This window comes from Bos mutus, chromosome 27 (assembly GCF_027580195.1).
Source record: "Bos mutus isolate GX-2022 chromosome 27, NWIPB_WYAK_1.1, whole genome shotgun sequence".
NCBI classification, from domain to species: domain Eukaryota; kingdom Metazoa; phylum Chordata; class Mammalia; order Artiodactyla; family Bovidae; genus Bos; species Bos mutus.
In genome coordinates, this window is record NC_091643.1 from 11,560,843 (window position 1) to 11,579,239 (window position 18,397).

Below are 18,397 nucleotides of genomic sequence, written 5' to 3' on the forward strand. Positions count from 1 at the left end.
GGCATCTTCCCGACCCAGGGATCGAACCCACATCTCTTACATCTCCTGCATTGGCAGGTGGGTTCTTTACCACTAGCACCACCTGGAAAGCCCCCAAAGCAGGGGACACAGGTTCACCTCCTGGTCTGGGAACTCAGGTCTCACACACAACAAAGCCTGCAGGCCACAACTAGAGAAACCCCTGAGCCGCAGTGAAGACCCAGTGCAGCCAAATAAAATAATAAAACAATAATAAAAGCAAAATGAACAAGAACAGGAGGCCTGGTTCCCCTCTTTCCTCTGGTGCCCAGCTAGCTGCCTGCATCGGGGCAGCTGTATTTTCAACTTCTGTCCCTGCTCAGGCCACACCTATGAAGAATGCCCACTCTGCTTTCCGTGAGACTCTTTCACACTGACCCCATGGCTCTTCCCCATTCCTAAGACTGGGCCTTTGCAAATTTGGATCTACTTGGCGAGTTCTCTCTCTGATCACTCTCTGTGAACTCCAATGGCCAGGAAAGTATGATAAACAAAAGGAGCCCTGGGGGAAGTTTCTCAAGCTCCAAACGTTTGATCTCAAAAATCTGGCTGAATTTTTCTTCTGAAACCACCATCGACAGGATGTCTCTGGCTGACCTCTCTGCCTTCAGCACCAGCCACTCTGTTCTGAACACGGAGCTTTTCAGGCCTCCTCTCTGCATCTGCAGAGATACCTCCCAGGAGATGGGAGCCTCTGTTCTTCCTGGAACCAATGTAAACCCAAAGGAGCCTTAAAATAAAAAAAATACATGTAATAGTTGGAGAGGCTGCCCCCCGCCTTCCTTTTAACTTCTGAGCTCATTCCCTCTGGGAACAAGTGACATTTCAATTCTGGTGTGTAAGTTGTTTCTTCTTTAGATTAGTTTTTGTGTAAACATTCCGCGGCAAATTATTTTCACATTTGGAGTTTCTTTCAAGCAGCCAGTCAGACTGATTCCTCTCTGTTCCCTTTGCTACCCGCAGCTCAACTCTCTCTCACGCGCCCACTTCCCCATTTCTGAAACTCAAACTAATTCTACTGTTGGTGAAAATATTTCCCCCACTTTCTGGAATTTCCATGTCTCAGGGTTATCTCCTCTGGGCCGCAGCCAAAGCTGCACCCACTAGGAGCAGGGGCGCCAGCCCAGGTCAGGAAGGAGGGGGAGCATCATTATTCACGCAGATTCGGTCTGCAGAGGCCAGAGCTGCCCTCAGAAGGGGCCTTGGGACCCACAGGACAGGCTTAGTGTGAGAGGGAGGACCAGCCCCAGGACCACGCAAATGGGGAGCGCCTTTCTAATTATGAGACTGCCTAGAGGCTGGCAGTCACAACCAGAAAAGCAGGCAAATCGCATCCTCTTCTTCAGCCACCAATACCATCGCTCTTTGTAACAGGCCCACAAGGGCAATGTCTCCTCCAGTCTTGTTTTCCAACATCGCTGTTGAAAGTTTGGCCTAATTTGGTGAAATTTTCCCCATACAGACTCTACCTCTCAGTTTCATTTCAGGTCAGTCGTGTCTGACTCTTTGCAACCCTGTGGACTGCAGCATGCCAGGCCTCCCTGTCCATCACCAACTCCAGCAGTTTACTCAAATTTGTGTCCATGGAGTCGGTGATGCCTCTCAGTTTTCATATATATATATATATTCACATTCATATATGAATATGAAAGCTTCCCTAGTGGCTCAGACAGTAAAAAACCTGCCTGCAATGCAGAAGACCTGAGTTTGATCCCTGGGTTGGGAAGATCCCCTGGAGGAGGGCATGGTAACCCACTCCAGTATTCTTGTTTGCAGAATTCCATGACAGAAAAGCCAGGTGGGCTACAGTCCATGGGATCTCAAAGAGTCAGACATGACTGAGTCACACACACACACACACACACACACACACACACATGTGTATATATATATATATGTACATATGTATATACATGTACATATGTACACATGTGTGTGTGTGTGTATATAAAGCTATACGGAATCCCATTCAAGGCATATGGAATCTTCGATTTTCTCTGTGCCATTCAGGGTCTTTATAGTTGCGGCATTTGGAATCTAGTTCCCTGACTAGGGCTCAAACCCAAGCAGCCTGCACTGGGGGCAGAGTTTCAGTCACTGGACGAGCAGGGAAGCCCCGTCTACCTCTCAGGGACTGGTCAAAACTCCAGAGGTGCCATTCGCACAGACTACAATATATAATTATAAAATAGCAAGCCACTTCTCCTCAAATAACACAGTATTGTAAATCAACTGTGTTTCAATTAAACGAACAACCAACAAAACCCAAGCAACTTCTCTTTAAAACTTAGAGACATCATCTCTCCTTTCTCGTCTATACATTAGGTAAGCTAGTGAGTGGAAAGAATACCAATCATTGCCAACAGCCTGTCACACTCACAGACTCACCATGTGCCTTGGACAGATCCCCTGGTTGCCCGCATCACACATCTGCAAAACAGGGAAAAGCGACTGGGTCATCGCCAAGCGCTCTGCCCTCTGGCAATGAGGTCTTCTGATCAGCAGAAAGTGAGATGTCTTTGATCAATAAGTTCCATGATGGGGAATTTTTGCTTAGTCACTTTCTTCCAACGTTACATTGGCATCTTAAGTTGTTCAGTCTGGTTCCAAATTCAGCACTCTCTGTGTGGATTTTTGAAGTCTAGTGAATCCAGACTCACCAGGTCAGTTTTCTTCCTTGATTTTCTGAGCTTGGATCTTTTCTGAGCCATTAAAACCAGAGGTACTAATTTGAGGAGTAAACTGAGGTGTTCCTTTGACATTCAGTAGCAGCAGTGGCCCCTTCGGGTCTCACTTTTGCAAAAAATGAGGGGCGAGAAGGTTAACCAGATAACTCTGAAGGTTTAGGAAACAAAGCATTCCATTCTAAGTTTGGGGCAGTGAAGGCTGAATCACGATTCCTCCTGGGGTTTGTTCTCTATCAAATCACAATTTGGCCAACATTTTCCCACCAGGGGTCAGAAGCCAGTACCGGGGACAGAGGAGAGACACCGCCAATTCCAGAACTGCTCTGTGATACCAAGTTCCGGGAAGGGGGCTCAGGAGGCAAGTCTCTTTTTTTGACTGCATCCAAGCAGCACTTGTCAGGAGGTCGGGTTGTGAGGAGACAACTTATAAACAATACTCCTGAACCTCGAGAATGATTATAATCTAACACATGTGCTGAATTAGAAAATTAAAACAGTGCTTCTGGAGCAGGGATGGGAGGTGGGGGCATGATACTCTAAGTCAGTTCAGTTCAGTTCAGTCGCTCAGTCGTGTCCGACTCTTTGCGACCCCCTGGACTGCAGCACACCAGGCTTCCCTGTCCATCACCAACTCCCAGAGTTCACTCAAACTTACATCCATCGAGTCGGTATGCCATCCAACCATCTCATCCTCTGTCGTCCCCTTCTCCTCCTGCCTTCAATCTTTCCCAGCATCAAGGTCTTTTCCAATGAGTCAGTTCTTTGCATCAGGTGACCAAAGTATTGGACTTTCAGCTTCAACATCAGTCCCTCCAATGAACACCCAGGACTGATCTCCTTTAGGATGGACTGGTTGGATCTCCTTGCTGTCCAAGGGACTCTCAATAGTCTTCTCCAACACCACAGTTTAAAAGCATCAGTTCTTCAGTGCTCAGCTTTCTTTTTGGTCCAACTCTCACATCCGTACATGACTACTAGAAAAACCATAGCCTTGACTAGATGGACCTTTGTTGGCAAAGTAATGTCGCTGCTTTTTAATATGCTATTTAGGTTGGTCATAACTTTCCTTCCAAGGAGCAAGTGTCTTTTAACTTCATGGCTGCAAACACCATCTGCAGGGGGTTTGGAGCCCAAAAAAATAAAGTCTGTCACTGTTTCCACTGTTTCCCCATCTATTTGCCATGAAGTGATGGGACCAGATGCCATGATCTTAGTTTTCTGAATGTGGAGTTTTAAGCCAACTTTTTCACTCTTCTCTTTCACTTTTATCAAGAGGCTCTTTAGTTCTTCACTTTCTGCCATAAGGGTGGTATCATCTGCATATCTGAGGTTATTGATATTTGTTCTGGCTATCTTGATTCCAGCTGGTGCTTCATCCAGCCCAGCATTTCTCATGATGTACTCTGCATGTAAGTTAAATAAGCAGGATGACAATATACAGCCTTGAGGTACTCCTTTTTCTATTTGGAACCAGTCTGTCGTAGTGATGCTTTCTAAGGCCCACTTGACTTCACATTTCAGGATGTCTGGCTCTAGGTGAGTGATCACACCATTGTGATTATCTGGGTCGAGAAGATCTTTTTCGTACAGTTCTTCTGTGTATTCTTGCCACCTCTTCTTAATGTCTTCTGCTTCTGTTATGTCCATACCATTTCTGGCTTTTATTGTGCCCATCTTTGCATGAAATGGTGCAGTAGTTTGAGTATTCTTTGGCATTGCCTTTCTTTGGGATTGGAATGAAAACTGACCTTTTCCAAGTAATTTCTTCCTAATGAATACTAAGGACACTAAACGTTGAAAGTGTTTTGAAAATATAGATTAGAGTGTATTTGTGGTCATCTTTCAATATAGAGATTTTTTTTTTTTGAAAGTCCTTTGCAGGAATCCCTCTGAAGGAGGGAATTGTTTTTGTTTGGGAAAATACCTTGAAGAGACATTTAGGTTTTAAAAGATGGGACAGAGCCTGAAAAGACAAATCAGTGGAGGAATTATCAAATCACTGTGCATAATAAAGAGGCAGGAATGGGGTGCTTTTGTTTGTTATTGTTGTTGGAAATAGTAGAGCCAGAGTTGGAATGGTGGTGTGTGGTCTGTGCAAATGGCTGTAAGCAGGGACTCCAGAGTTCGGTCACTGAGCCCTCTGTTTATGAAACTCACAGTGATGCGTTTAGTAATAAAGCAACTTTAGATGTAAGAGAATTGGTACTTGGCTTCCATCCTCCACCCAACTCCCATGCTCAACCAGGACTGGGCCAAGATTCTTTCTTTTTAATTGTGGTAAAATATATATAACATAGCATTTACTATTTTAACCATTTTTTAAAAAGACTTTTTTGATGGGACTATTTTAAAAATCTTTATTGATTTTCTTACAGCTTTGCTTCTGTTTTGTGTTTTGGTTTTTAGGCCACAAGGCATGTGGGATTTTAGCTCCCCAACCAGGCATTCACACCCCTTCCTTGGAAGACAAAGTCTTAACTACTGGACCACCTGGGAAGTCCTTATTGTAACTATTTTAAAGTGGGAAGTTCACTAGCGTTGAGTACTTCCACGTTGGGCTGGGCTCACGTTCTTACTTTCTCTGGGGGAAGGTTTGACACAATCTCCGAAGACAGAAGGATACTTTCATCTCCTGTGTTCTCCCTGCCCGTGGCCCTGGTACCATCTAACTAGAAGGTTCCTGAAGTTGCTGCTTCCATCCTGGAGAATGAGGTAACCCCAGGATGGGCGATTGACCCCATCCACAGGTAAGCCAGGGTGATCAGTCGCCACTGAGTGGATGGTACCCAGTCATAGGATGAAATCAGAGGACACAACTTGACCTTGGGAACCATGGCCAACGGGTGGGACAAGCTCACCCCAGTCATTTCATGGGTTAATGTATTTAGATGTAAGAGAATGGTACTTGGCTTCATCCTCTGCCCAACTCCCATTCTCAACCAGACTTGGGGTAAGGTTCTTTTTTATAATTGTGGTACAAGATATGTAACATAACATTTACTATTTTAAACCATTTTTTAAAAGATTTTTTTGATGGGACCATTTTAAAACTCTTTATTGAATTTGTTACAGCATTGCTTCTGTATTCCTGCATCCTGTATCCAAATCCTGCATTTGAGGGACTGAAAATTTTGGATTCAGTGTATCTCTCATGGAGGAGTTTACTGTGTATATAATAAATGCATGGGTATATCTAGCACATAAGCTCTCAGTAGGTACCAGGCATGTCTAACATTCACATTTAACATGGTGACCCAAGAACTAAAGAACAGATAAAACCAAGGAGGGTCTTGGAGTGTGGGAACGGGAAAACCAGACCCTTACCATCCTTCCCTCCCCATGTTGTAACTACGAATGGATTTCAGGTCCTCCTGAGCAGTATAACCTGGCTCCCCTCCTACCTCATAGGGAGAAGGTATTTGCCTTACTCTTCCCCGCAGCCAGCATATATGCCTCATCCAATCAGCAAATGACCTGCAAGACCCCTATCCCACTCCTTGTACCCTGGGTATAAAAGTAGACTGAGGACCCCTGTTCAACGTCGGTTCTCCCTTGAGCTGGCCTGCTGTTCTAACAGCGTCTCCCACTCTAATAAACTGTATTTCCCTCTCATTCTGTCTCATGTCTGGAAATTCTTTTTCAGCCCACGCACAGACCACGACATTTCATTCCTGTGATGTGAACTTGTTCTACGTCCACAGGATTTCTATGTCATTATCTTTGTATCACGATTACTACTTTGGTGATGATTTCTTTAAAAATATTTTAAAGAGGACTTCACTGTCCAGGGGTTAAGACTCTGTGCTCCCACCGCAGGGTTTGTGGGTTCAGCCCTGGTTGGGGAATTAAGATCCCACATGCAGTGACGTTGGGACCCCCTCCAAAAAAAGATGCTAAGGTACATATTTGAGTCAATGCAAATATAGAGACATAGAAACAGTCATTAGATGTAAAGATTAAGAATTCACTGGAGGAGGGACTGGTGGTTGCCAAGGAGCAGGGGGAAGGCGGAGGGATGGAGTGGGAAGTTGGGGTTAGCAGATATAAGCTGTTATATATAGAACAGATAGACAATGAGGCCTTACTGTACAGCACAGGAAGCTATATCCAATATTCTATGATAAGCCACAACCAAAAAGAATATAAAAAAGAATGCATATGTATGAATAACTGAATCACTTTGCTATACAGCAGTAATTAACACAGCGTTGTAAATCAACTGGACTTCAATTAAGACAAAGTAAAGAATTCCCTGGAGGAAGGAAGATGGATCGAAGCTCACCATAAGAAGGGAAACTGCTGTAGAGTTCTTGGTGGTCTGGCGAGGACACTGGATTTTCTATTAGCCGGGGATTGGAGATTGAAGTCCATCCTGCCCATAGCATCGTCCAGCATCAGGAAGAATCCCTAGGTGACAACTAACTCAGGCATCAAGTCGTCCCTCCAGTAGGAGAGAAGGAAGTGCTCTGTGGGGGCTGTGCAAATCCCAGGTGATCTGCCCGAGGGAGCAGGCGGTGTAGCCCAGCATTGCTCTCCACAGGCGTGGAGTTCACACGCTGCACCAGCCCATCTGGGTTCCACCCCTGACTCTGCCACAGGCTGGCTTGGATCCTGGGGCAGGATGCCTTTCTCTAGATTCCTCATCTATGAAACAGGGATGATAATAATCCATCAAGTCTGGAAATGCATGGATGTCCTCAAGGGCATCTCCAATCTATAAAAAATATATTGTTATGGACACAGGGTCGTACTAACTTTTTAAAAAAATCTTTGTTAATTTGCCCGTGCCGGGTCTTCCATCTTCGTTGAGGCACGTGGGGTCTTTAATTGAAGCACGTAGGGGGTCTACTGTGCTGACGGGGGATCGAATCTGGGCCCTCTGCATTGGGAGAATGCAGTCTCAGCCACTGACCACCAGGGAAGCCCCTTGTCATACTGACTTCTGTCAGAACAAGACTGTGAAAGAGTAAGCAGGTAAAAACAGATTTGTAAGTGCTCCGATCCACTCCCCAGCTCTGTCATCTCCACCTTTCACCATCCGGTTCCTTCCAACTCTGTAAAGCCTGTTGAAAGCTGATACTAATGAAAGTGATCCCCGTCCATAGAAACGTGTCTGTGTCGTGCAATAGACTATTGCCTTGTGGCTACACCTGCTTTGCATCTACTCCTAAGTTTAATGTGGAATTCCTTATTCTCTCTATATGTCTAGGCTCTTTTGAGCTCTCCTTTGAGCCTTTTGTGACATTTGACTGTTTCCCTCATTAATTAATGAGTTGAATAAAGTCTTTGAAATGTGTTCATTTTATATATCCATATGACCGTCATGGTTAGCCAAGAAAAGTATAGGTCATAAAACTAGTTTACATCCATGTTTACTAAATGATTAGCTTCAGTTTTGGAAACTATAGAAATCACAGTTCTCGGATCCATATATCAGAACAAGAAGGTTTTTGAATCCTTGTTATCTGTATTTTGATTGAGGATCACACAGTGGATTTCAAAAAGCTTTGTTTAGACTGTATATGTAGTTGTACGTGTGTGTGCAGTCACTCAGTCATGTCCAACTTTTTTCGACCCCATGGACTGTAGCCTACCAGGCTCCTCTGTCTTGGTAGGCTACCAGGCAAGAATTTTTCAGGCAAGAATACTGAAGCAGGTTGCCATTTCCTATTCCAGGGAATAATCCTGGACACAGGAATCGAACCCAAATCTCTCTGTCTCCTGCACTGACATGCAAATTCTTTACCACTGTGCCACCTGGGAAGTCATGTATGTACTTAATAAATGTTAGTAACCTGCACTGGTTTTTCATCTGTTAAAAAATAACAGGGGGACGTCTCTGGTGGTCCCATGGCTAGGACTCTGCACTCCCAATGCAGGGGGCCTGGGTTCGATCCCTGGTCAGGGAACTAGACCCCACATGTCACAACTAAGACCGGGCACATCCAAACCACTATTTTTTTTAATTAAAAAACAAAACAAAAACAAAGCCACCTCTTGGAGGACTTTTATAAAAATCCTTTTCATACTTCACAGGGTTATTGTAAAGATGAAGCGGGTTAGTGCATACATGATCCTTGGTAGCGCTTGGCACATGGGAAGCACCATGAAGTACTGATTGCTGCAATTATCTAGACCACAGCGCCCAGTACCCTATGATACAACTGTTAATGTCCATCTCCCTCTGCAATGTAAGGTCCTTTGGGATAGGAACTGCAGCACAAAGAACAATAAAACAAAAGCCAAGAAAGAACCTGGTAGACAGCCAACAGATTAACTGAATAGTGTAACAGAGGTTGGCAAATTTTTTTCATAAAGGACCAGAGAGTAACCTAGACTTTGCTGGTCACAAGGTCTCTGTCCAATGACTTACCTCTGCTGTGCGGGCGGGGAAGCCACACGGATGTTACATAAATGAATGGGGGCGGCTGTTACAGTAAAACTTTACGGATGCTGAAATTTGAATTTAATATAATTTTACACAACATGAAATATTATTCATCTTCTGATTTTTTTCTGACCATTTAAACATGTAAAAGCCACTCTTAGCTTGAGGGCTGTATAAAAACAGGCAGTAGGCCGGACTTGGCCATCGGCCATGGTTTGCTGAGCCCCGAATTAGATGCTGGGTCCATCAAAGCCAAGAATTTTGTCTTCTTCATATAGCCTTTCATCCAGTCCTTCTAGTGGAATAGATGTTCAGATATTTGTGGGATTAGGCAACACGTGGACAAAGGCAAAAGGGAGACATTTTAGGAGAGTAACTTACTGAATCGTTTCAGAAAGATTCAACCTGTAGTTTGACAGGAGGATGCAAGCGTGGCCAGGGCCTGGCCCGCGGGTGGGTGGGAAGGAGTGGTCCCACGCGCATCAGCCGAGTTTCTGTCATCATCACGCTTAACTGAAACCTTCAGTGACACTGATGCTTCTACAGCCTGCCCGTCGGCTGCCTCGAAACCTTTTCAGAACAAAATGGAATTATAAATAATTCTGAAGAGTCTAGGCTGGTCAGAAAACGAGACCTGAATCACATTGCAGGATCCCTTCTCCAGACAAGCTAGAAAACCTGTTGGACTTATTCTGTCAACACCGGTCAGTTTCATAGACCTGAACTGGGAATTTTCTAGAACTAGGAAACTGGCATCTTAGTGACCAAACACACAGAGGCCCATGAGTGTGATCCACCTACGAGACTGAAGAGGCTCTGGTGGGAGCTCCAGAGGCCGCAGGCTTCACCTCCGGGTGACCATGCCTCTCGCCTCCTCGCTCTCCAACCCCCTCCCAGGTGTCGTCTCCTGGACCAACAGAAGCATTTGCCTCCAGCCTCCCTGAAGATCATAGCCCCTAAACACTGTCACTGAAGTCATCGCCACAAAGGCATGGCCGTAGTTTTGCTTTGTGTTGTGTTAGTTGCTCAGTCGTGTCCGACTGTGCGATCCCATGGGCTGTAGCCTGCCAGACTCCTCTCTCCATGGGATTCTCTAGGCAAGAATACTGGAGTGGGTTGCTATGTCCTTCTCCAGGGGTCTTCCCAACCCAGGCATCAAACTCCGTCTTCCACATCTCAGGCAGATTCTTTACTGTCTGAGCCATCATAATTCCATTTCATTTTTTGTGCCTCCAATTTCAGTTAGGGCTCAGGCAAAGGTTATTGTGGAGGGCGAGCTTCCAAACAGGAATCCCATAAAAAGCAATATTTCTTAAGGCAGACCTATGACCAGATCAATTAGAAGAACATCTATGTCCAGAGAAACTCTCTGGAATATGAAAGAAACCAGGACAGAAACTGGAAAAGAGCTCAAGCTTTAAAGACACATTTATTTTTAAGATAATTAAATTTAAAAATGTTTAATTATTAAAAATAAATTTAAAAAATTAAAAATTGAAGTGTTAATTTGCAATGTTTCAGGTGTACAGCAAAGCGATTCAGTTATATATATGTGCGTGTGTGTGTTTCCATTTAAAGCCATGGTTTTTCCAGTAGTCATGTACGGATGTGAGAGTTGGACTATAAAGAAGGCTGAGTGCCGAAGAAATAATGCTTTCAATTTGTGATGCTGGAGAAGACTCTTGAGAGTCCCTCGGACTGCAAGGGGATCAAACCAGTCAACCCTAGAGGAAATCAACCCTGAATGTTCGTTGGAAAGACTGATGCTGAAGTTGAAGCTCCAATACTTTGGCCAACTGATGCAAAGACCCAACTCATTGGAAAAGACCCTGATGCTGGGAAAGATTGAAGGCAAAAGGAGAAAGGGGCGGTGGAGGTGGAGATGGTTAGATTGAATCACTGACTCGACAATGGACAAGAGTTTGAGCAAACTCCAGGAGATAGTGATGGACAGGGAAGCCTGGCATGCCGCAGTCCTTGGGGTCTCACAACTTAGCAATTGAGCAACAACAACAACATATTCTTTTTCAGATTCTTTCCTATTATAGGTGATTACAAGATATTGAGTATAGTTCCCTGGGCTATTCAGGGAACTAAATAAGTAGGTCCTTGTTTATCTATTCGCTATACAGTAGTATATATGTGTTAATCCCAAACTCCTAACTTATCCCTCTTCCTTTTCCCCCTTGGTAACCATAAGTTTGTCTGTGAGTCTCTTTCTGCTTTGTAAATAAGTTAATCCATATCATTTTTTGTAGGTTCCGCAGATCAATGATAACATATGGTATTTGCCTTCCTTTGTAAAGACACATTTAAAATGATAGAATGCCTAAACACTTACACGGTTTTAAAAAGAACATAGAGTCATAGACCAAGTCTCAACTCGTGGTATTTTATAGGTGAGGACGGAGGGCCAGACAGTGACTGTCCAGAGCCCCACGGTCAGGCCAGGCCTTCAGCCAAGCTCTCTTTTTCCACTTGACTCCGGCTCTTAGCATAGAAGATGCAGACAGGGAACAAAGGGGGCCTTTCTTTCATCTAAGATGAATTATCATCACATAATGGTTTAAAAATTTTAAGGTAGGAGTTCCCTGCTGGTCTGGTGGTCGAGTGTCTGCTTGCTAATGAGGGGGACACGGGTTTGATCCCTGCTCTTGGAAGATCCCACGTGCCTCAGGGCGACTAAGCGCATGGGCCTCAACTTCTGGGCCCATGCCCCAGACCCTACGCTCCCAAGAGAAGCCACCGCAATGAGAACCCCGAGCACCACAACTAGAGAGGAGCCCCTGACTGCCACAACTAGAGAAAGCCCTTGAGCGGCAAGGAAGACCCAGCACAGCCATACATAATAAATAAAAACAAAAAAAATTTTTTTTAATTTAAGGTACTACATCTTACTGGGAAAGAGATTACCCAAGACACCACCACCCAGCGACAACTGCAGTGATGTTTGTGTCTAAGACGGGGCGATGAGCTCCCGGTCCATCCTTATCCCTTTGTGCAGCTCACCACACAAGCACAGTCATGTTTGTAAAAAGGCGGGCAGCCTCGGCTTGCCACTTCCCTGTCCATCTGCAATTATTGCAAAATAAATTTAAATATTTAGGGAAGCCTGCAGTTATTGCCTGGAAAATCCCATGGGTGGAGGAGCCTGGTAGGCTGCAGTCCATGGAGTCGCAAAGAGTCAGACACGACTGAGCGACTTCACTTTCCCTTTTCATTTTCATGCATTGGAGAAGGAAATGGCAACCCACTCCAGTGTTCTTGCCTGGAGAATCCCAGGGATGGGGGAGCCTGGTGGGCTGCCATCTATGGGGTCCCACAGGGTCAGACACGCCTGAAGCGACTTAGCAGCAGCAGCAGCAGTTATTTCAACAAATATTCCAACCGACCAATTATTTTCCCAAACCTCTGGAATTCTCTGATTTCTACCCGCTTGACATTGGGGTGAACCTTCCTGCTTTTTTCTTACATTTATGTCTTCAGTTTAAACGCTCAGATTCAACTTCAAATTTTATCACCCTTTTGCAAATATATGGGCCCCTCGGGACGTAGTCACTGACCTCAGACACGTGGATTAACGGTTTGTGGTTACCAGGGTGAGGGATGGCTTATGTGGTCATAGAAAATCACCCCCATCTTGTGAAGACTTACATCAGATCTCAGTGGCTGCAGCTACAACTGTTCATCATTTGGAACTGAACTGTAAAAAGAGATTTAAGTACAATCGAGGAGAATTCTTGCTTATAACAGAGGAAGTATGTGCTTATTTGCTAAGTTGTGTTCGAGTCTTAGCGACCCCGTGAACTACAGACCACCAGGCCCCTCTGTCCATGGGACTCTCCAAGCAAGAATACTGGAGTGGGTAGCCATTCCCTTCTCCAAGAGATCTTCCCCACCCAGGGACTGAATCCAGGTCTCCTGCATGGCAGGCGGATTCCTTACTGTCTGAGCCACCAAGGAAGCCCCTATAACAAGAGGAGGTTTCAGATGTGGGTTGGGTTCAATTTTTTAAAGCAATGATCGCAAAACAGAAGTGGGGCTTCTGAACCCAAGTAACTCTCCCTCCGCTGCCAGAGAGGGGGAGGAGGGGTTTGGGGAAGGAAAAAAGACTTATGCTTTTATTTTTTAACACACTTCATTTTTTAGAGCAGTTTTAGGTTCAGAGGATTTTCTTCTTCATATACTTGCCTGTTAGCTTCCTGTTTCCTTCTTTAGAACCCTCTCAGCTATCTTATTTTTCTTGCCTCATTGCTTTATAGTGATAAATAGAAATGATAAAAATGAACATCTGTACCCTATTCTTATTCCATATTTTACCACTAAGCATAATAATAGCTATAAGTTTTTCATAGATAACTTTTTAAAAAATTTAAATATATTAAAAAAAATTTTTTTACAATGCTGTGTTGGTTTCTGCCATGTAATACGCAAATCAGCATTAGAAAGAAATGGTTGTAATGTCCTCTTTCCTAAATGCAGCTTCATGTGCTAAAGTTTTGATTTCTTTAAGTTACTATAAACTGTGGTTGCTGGTTACTAACTCTATAGTTTACTTTTGAAAGATGGATAATGTGAACGGAAGTTATTTTTTCTTCCCATGAAACCCTGAGTCCACAACCCCTTTTGCCCCAATACCCTAAAGTCAGTGGCTTTCAAACTTTTTCTTTGGCCTTATAAGGCCCCCAAGCTAAGACATTAAAAAAAAATTGCAAGCCAGTACACACGTGTGCATGTTTAAGTGAAATAAAAGCCTCACGAAACAATGTTTGCCTTCACTCTTTACTCTTACAAAAGCAGTTTTCTGCAGTTTTCTAACCCATATCCTCTTAAGTGGGTTTTGACCTGCCAGTTTAAAAACCACGGTCCGAAAGGCTGACTGTAAGCTGTGAGACTGGGGCCCCCCAGTGACCAGGCTCACACATCTGCATTAGAAACTGATGCGGCAAATAAAATCACGTTTTTTATTATTTTCTTTTTTTCTTCCTTCCTTCCTTTCTCCCTCCATCCCTCCTTCTTTCGTTTCTTTCTTGCCTCACGGTGAAGCTTATGGAATCTTAGTTCCCCAACTATGGGTTGAACCCGGGCCCTTGATGGTGATAGCCCTGGATCACCAAGGAATTCCCCAACGTATTTTTGCCTAAAACTGATGTTACCAAGATCAATTGAAAGGGAGAAAGAAAAATAATGTCAGGGAAAAAAAAATCAGGATTTCATAAAAGACACATTTTCAGTGCCAGTTTTCCAGTGAAGTAGAAGGCACATCATGGTATGTCACCACAAGGTCTGGACTGGTCTGTCTGGGGATGCAGAGACTTTAGTAAAATACTGCGAGTATGCCTGAATGCACCAAATTCGCTCATTGTGCTGTAAGTTTTGGCATCTAGCACCAAAATGCCTTTTTGAACCTACAGAGTGTCTTGTGGTTGAATATTTGTGATTATGAGCTTGCATATTTTAAGACCTGGACACATTTAGTCAGCTTATTCTCAGAAATGCAGACAAGACAGGCTGGCCTCCTTCACGGGGCGTGCAACTGAGCTGCTGGGTCTGCGGGCACGTTAGTGGGGGAACGTTGGGCCGTGGGTCCAGCAGCTGTAGTTCAGGCAGGAGGACAAGAGCACAGCCATTCTGGAAAAGGACCAGGGAACGGCGTGGGGCAAAACAGGTCTTGGAAACTTAAAACAAAGATTCTGAGGCCTGAGTCCAGAGAAAAAGAAAACCAGCTAGAAGGAATAAAAGATTCACTTTATCTCTGTTACACTCACGAGTATACCCAGTTGCCACAAGACAAGAAGCTCCACTATAAATTTTAACCTTCTCTCTGTTCTGGTGCTTTATTGCAGAAAATGCTCATGTATTTCTCTCCCCTCAGAGAAGCCTTTCCTGTTCCTGACAGCCACCAAAAGAGCCACTTGAAGTTGAAGAAGTATGAAGATTTCTAGAAATTATCAGTGATCATAAGGCAAACCCAGTCAAGAACCCGCCTGCAATGCCAGAGACTCAGGTTTGACCCCTGGGTCAGGAAGATCCCCTGGAGGAGGGCATGGCAACCCACTCCAGTATTCTTGCCTGGAGAATCCCAGGGACAGAGGAGCCTGGCGGGCTGCAGTCGATGGAGTCGCAGAGTCGGACACGACTGAGCGACTAACACTTTCACTTTTGCTCCTTCTACTCCAGGAGCTGGCACTTTTTTCCACCTTCAGTCTTGGGCACAAACTATCTATTTTATTAAAAAGCACAGCTGTCTAATTAAAAGCTTTTCTTGCCTGAGTCTTGGGGAAGCGATACCCATTTCTATGGTATTGCTGAGGATCTGGAAAGGGCCCAGTAACATGACACTTTCACTCTTGGGGGAGGCCTCAGAGGATAGAACCCAGCTTGTCCATCCTGCGGACAAAGCTGAGCCAGGGAGCTGCAATGGCCAGAGAACACAAGGGCATGGGCTTGGTCGTTCACCTGGGACTTGGGTCCAGGCCTCTTCCCTTCCCAGGTGATGTGGGCTGGCGTTCACGTCTCTAAACTGTAGCCACAGTGAACACGGCAAAAAGTCTGGTGGATCCACCATCTTATGGCAAGTCCACTACTCTCAGGGCATCTCACAACAGGCGTTTTCAGAATGATTTTCAAAGAAAACCTGGGGGACTGTGACCTTCTAGTTAGCACTCGAGGCAGACTTGTAAAATCACAGATCACAGGAAAGGGCCTGCTAGCATCCTTAGTGCAAAGGAGGGGTTAAGGGCCTGGTCAAGGTAGCTGACCAAAACCAGGACTAGAAAGCACATCTCAGCCTTCACGCTAAAGCTCTTTCTGCAAACAAGGAGGGCAGAAAGGAGAACCGGAGCTCTGATTTCCCTCCCGGTGCCTTCCCAAGACAACAATGAATTATGCATCTTTAGGTTTTGTGTTCTTATTAAACTTTGGTGAGATGATTATGCAGTGGCTTCTCTGACATTCACTGAAATACTCTCACTTGAGATGAGAAAACAGCAAGAAATTCACTTGGTGAAGACAGAGTTGCTCCTGAGTCCTGGTGAGGAACGTTTTCCAAAGTGTGCCCGACACGACACGTAGTGGCCTGAAGAAAAGTGGGATTTGAGATCAAAGAGACCTGGGTTCACGTGCCAGCTGTGCTCCTGGCTGATTGATGTGAAGGGCTTTTTAGTTTCTGGGAAAGAATAGCTTCTATTAGCATACTGTTTATAGTGGAGTTTCAGGGAAACTTCAAAACATTTCTGTTTAGGTGACTAGCCTCAGAGATTTTATTTTTCTCTATTTAATTTTTATGAAAGTCGCTCAATTGTGTCCGACTCTGCAACTCCATGGACTATACAATCCATGGAATTCTCCAGGCTAGAATACTGGAGTGGGCAGCCTTTCCCTTCCCCGGGGGATCTTTCCAACCCAGGGATTTAACCCAGGTCTCTCTCATTGCAGGAGGATTCTTCACCAACTGAGCTACAAGCGAAGCCCAAGAATACTGGAGTGGGTAGCCTTTCCCTTCCCTGGGGGGGTCTTCCTGACCCAGGAATCGAACTGGGGTCTCCTGCACTGCAGGTGGATTCTTTACCAACTTAACTATCAGGGAAGCCAACCTTAATTTTTTTTTTTTTTAAATAGGAATATCATTGACTTACAGTGTGTTGCTGCTTTTATGTGGGCAGAGATTCACTGACACCTACACACACCAGGGCTTCCCTTGTGGCTCAGATGGTAAAGAATCCGCCTGCAGTGAGGGAGACCTGGGTTCGATCGCTGAGTTGGGAAGATCCCCTGGAGAAGGGAAAGGCTACCCACTCCACTATTCTTGCCTGGAGACTCCCCATGGACAGAGGAGCCTGGCAGCTACGGTTCATGGGGTCGCAAAGAAGTTTTTGGAGCTTATGTTCTAGTACAGGTTATTGAAGCATGTTGACTAGCATTCCTTTTACTCTTAAGTACATTTGCTCGTGAACTATTTATATATGTTTTAGTGCATATAGGTTTCTCCCACCTCCTAATTTCTATTTTCCCCCCCACTTTTTCCCATTGGTAAGCATACGCTTGTTTTCTATTTCTCTTTTGAAATGTAGTTCATTTTGTTGCGTTTTCGATTCCACCGCTGTGACATTACACGATGTCTATGTCTTTTTTATTTAGTATGATCATATATGGGTCCATTCGTGTTACCGGGGTGGACTTCACTCTTCTTCATGGCTCAGAGTCCATTTTCTCTCTGCATCACTTTTTCCTTATGCTGTCATCATTCCACGGACATTTGCATCGCATCTGTGACTTGGTTATTTTAAGTACTGAGTGCTGTGGCACCCACATCTTTTCAAATTATAGCTTTCTCTGGCAACCCACTCTAGTATTCTTCCTTGGGAAATCCCATGGACAAAGGAGCCTGGTGGGCTATAGTCCATAGGGTCACAAGAGTTGGACACAACTTAACAACTAAACCAGCACCACTGCATATATATCCAGGCACAGAGTCGCCTGATCATCTGATAGCTTGACTTTTGGTGTCTTAAAGGAGCTCCATAGTGTTCTGCATGCAGCTGTATACCTTCTCATTTTCTTGGACAGTACAGGAGGTCATCCTTTCCCAAGACCTTCTCCAGCACTTATTTGTAGATGTTTAAATGATAACCACTTTGACTGGTGGGAAATGATACCCTGTTACAAGATTCAATTGCTTCTCTTTAATCTTTTTATTTTATTTTTAACTGAAAGATAACTGCTTTGCAATATTGCATTGGTTTCTGCCATACAGCAACATAGATCACCCATAGGTATACACATGTCCCCTCCTCTTGAACCTCCCTCCCACCTCCCACCGCTCCCCACCCCTCCAGGTTGTTACAGAGCCCCGGTTGGAAAGCCCCTGACTCACACAGCAAATTCCCAGTTAGCCTCAGAGATTTTTACCTGTTTCACTTTAACTCTGCAAATGCAGTATATGGTAAATGAATGAAGGTAGAAAAAAAAAAAGTCTTTGGTTTTTGATTAGTCCTTAAATGCCTCGACTTAGAAACTGATATACATATACCACCATCCCAACCTGGGAGCACTTGGAGGCAGAACAAAGGACCAAGAGGCAGCGAATTCTGTTGCCCGTTTTGAGTAACAGCACTGACACTCTGCAGTCCTGGCCACTGCACTGCTCTCTTTGGGACTCGGGGTCTCCCACAGTAAAGTGATTCTGTTGACTAGATCAAGTTTTTCATACTCGACCACCAGCCACAGCAAGAAATTGTTTTCCCTTTTTTTTTTTGGCTGTACCACGTGAGTGGCAAGTGGAATTTCCTTGGCCAGGGATTGA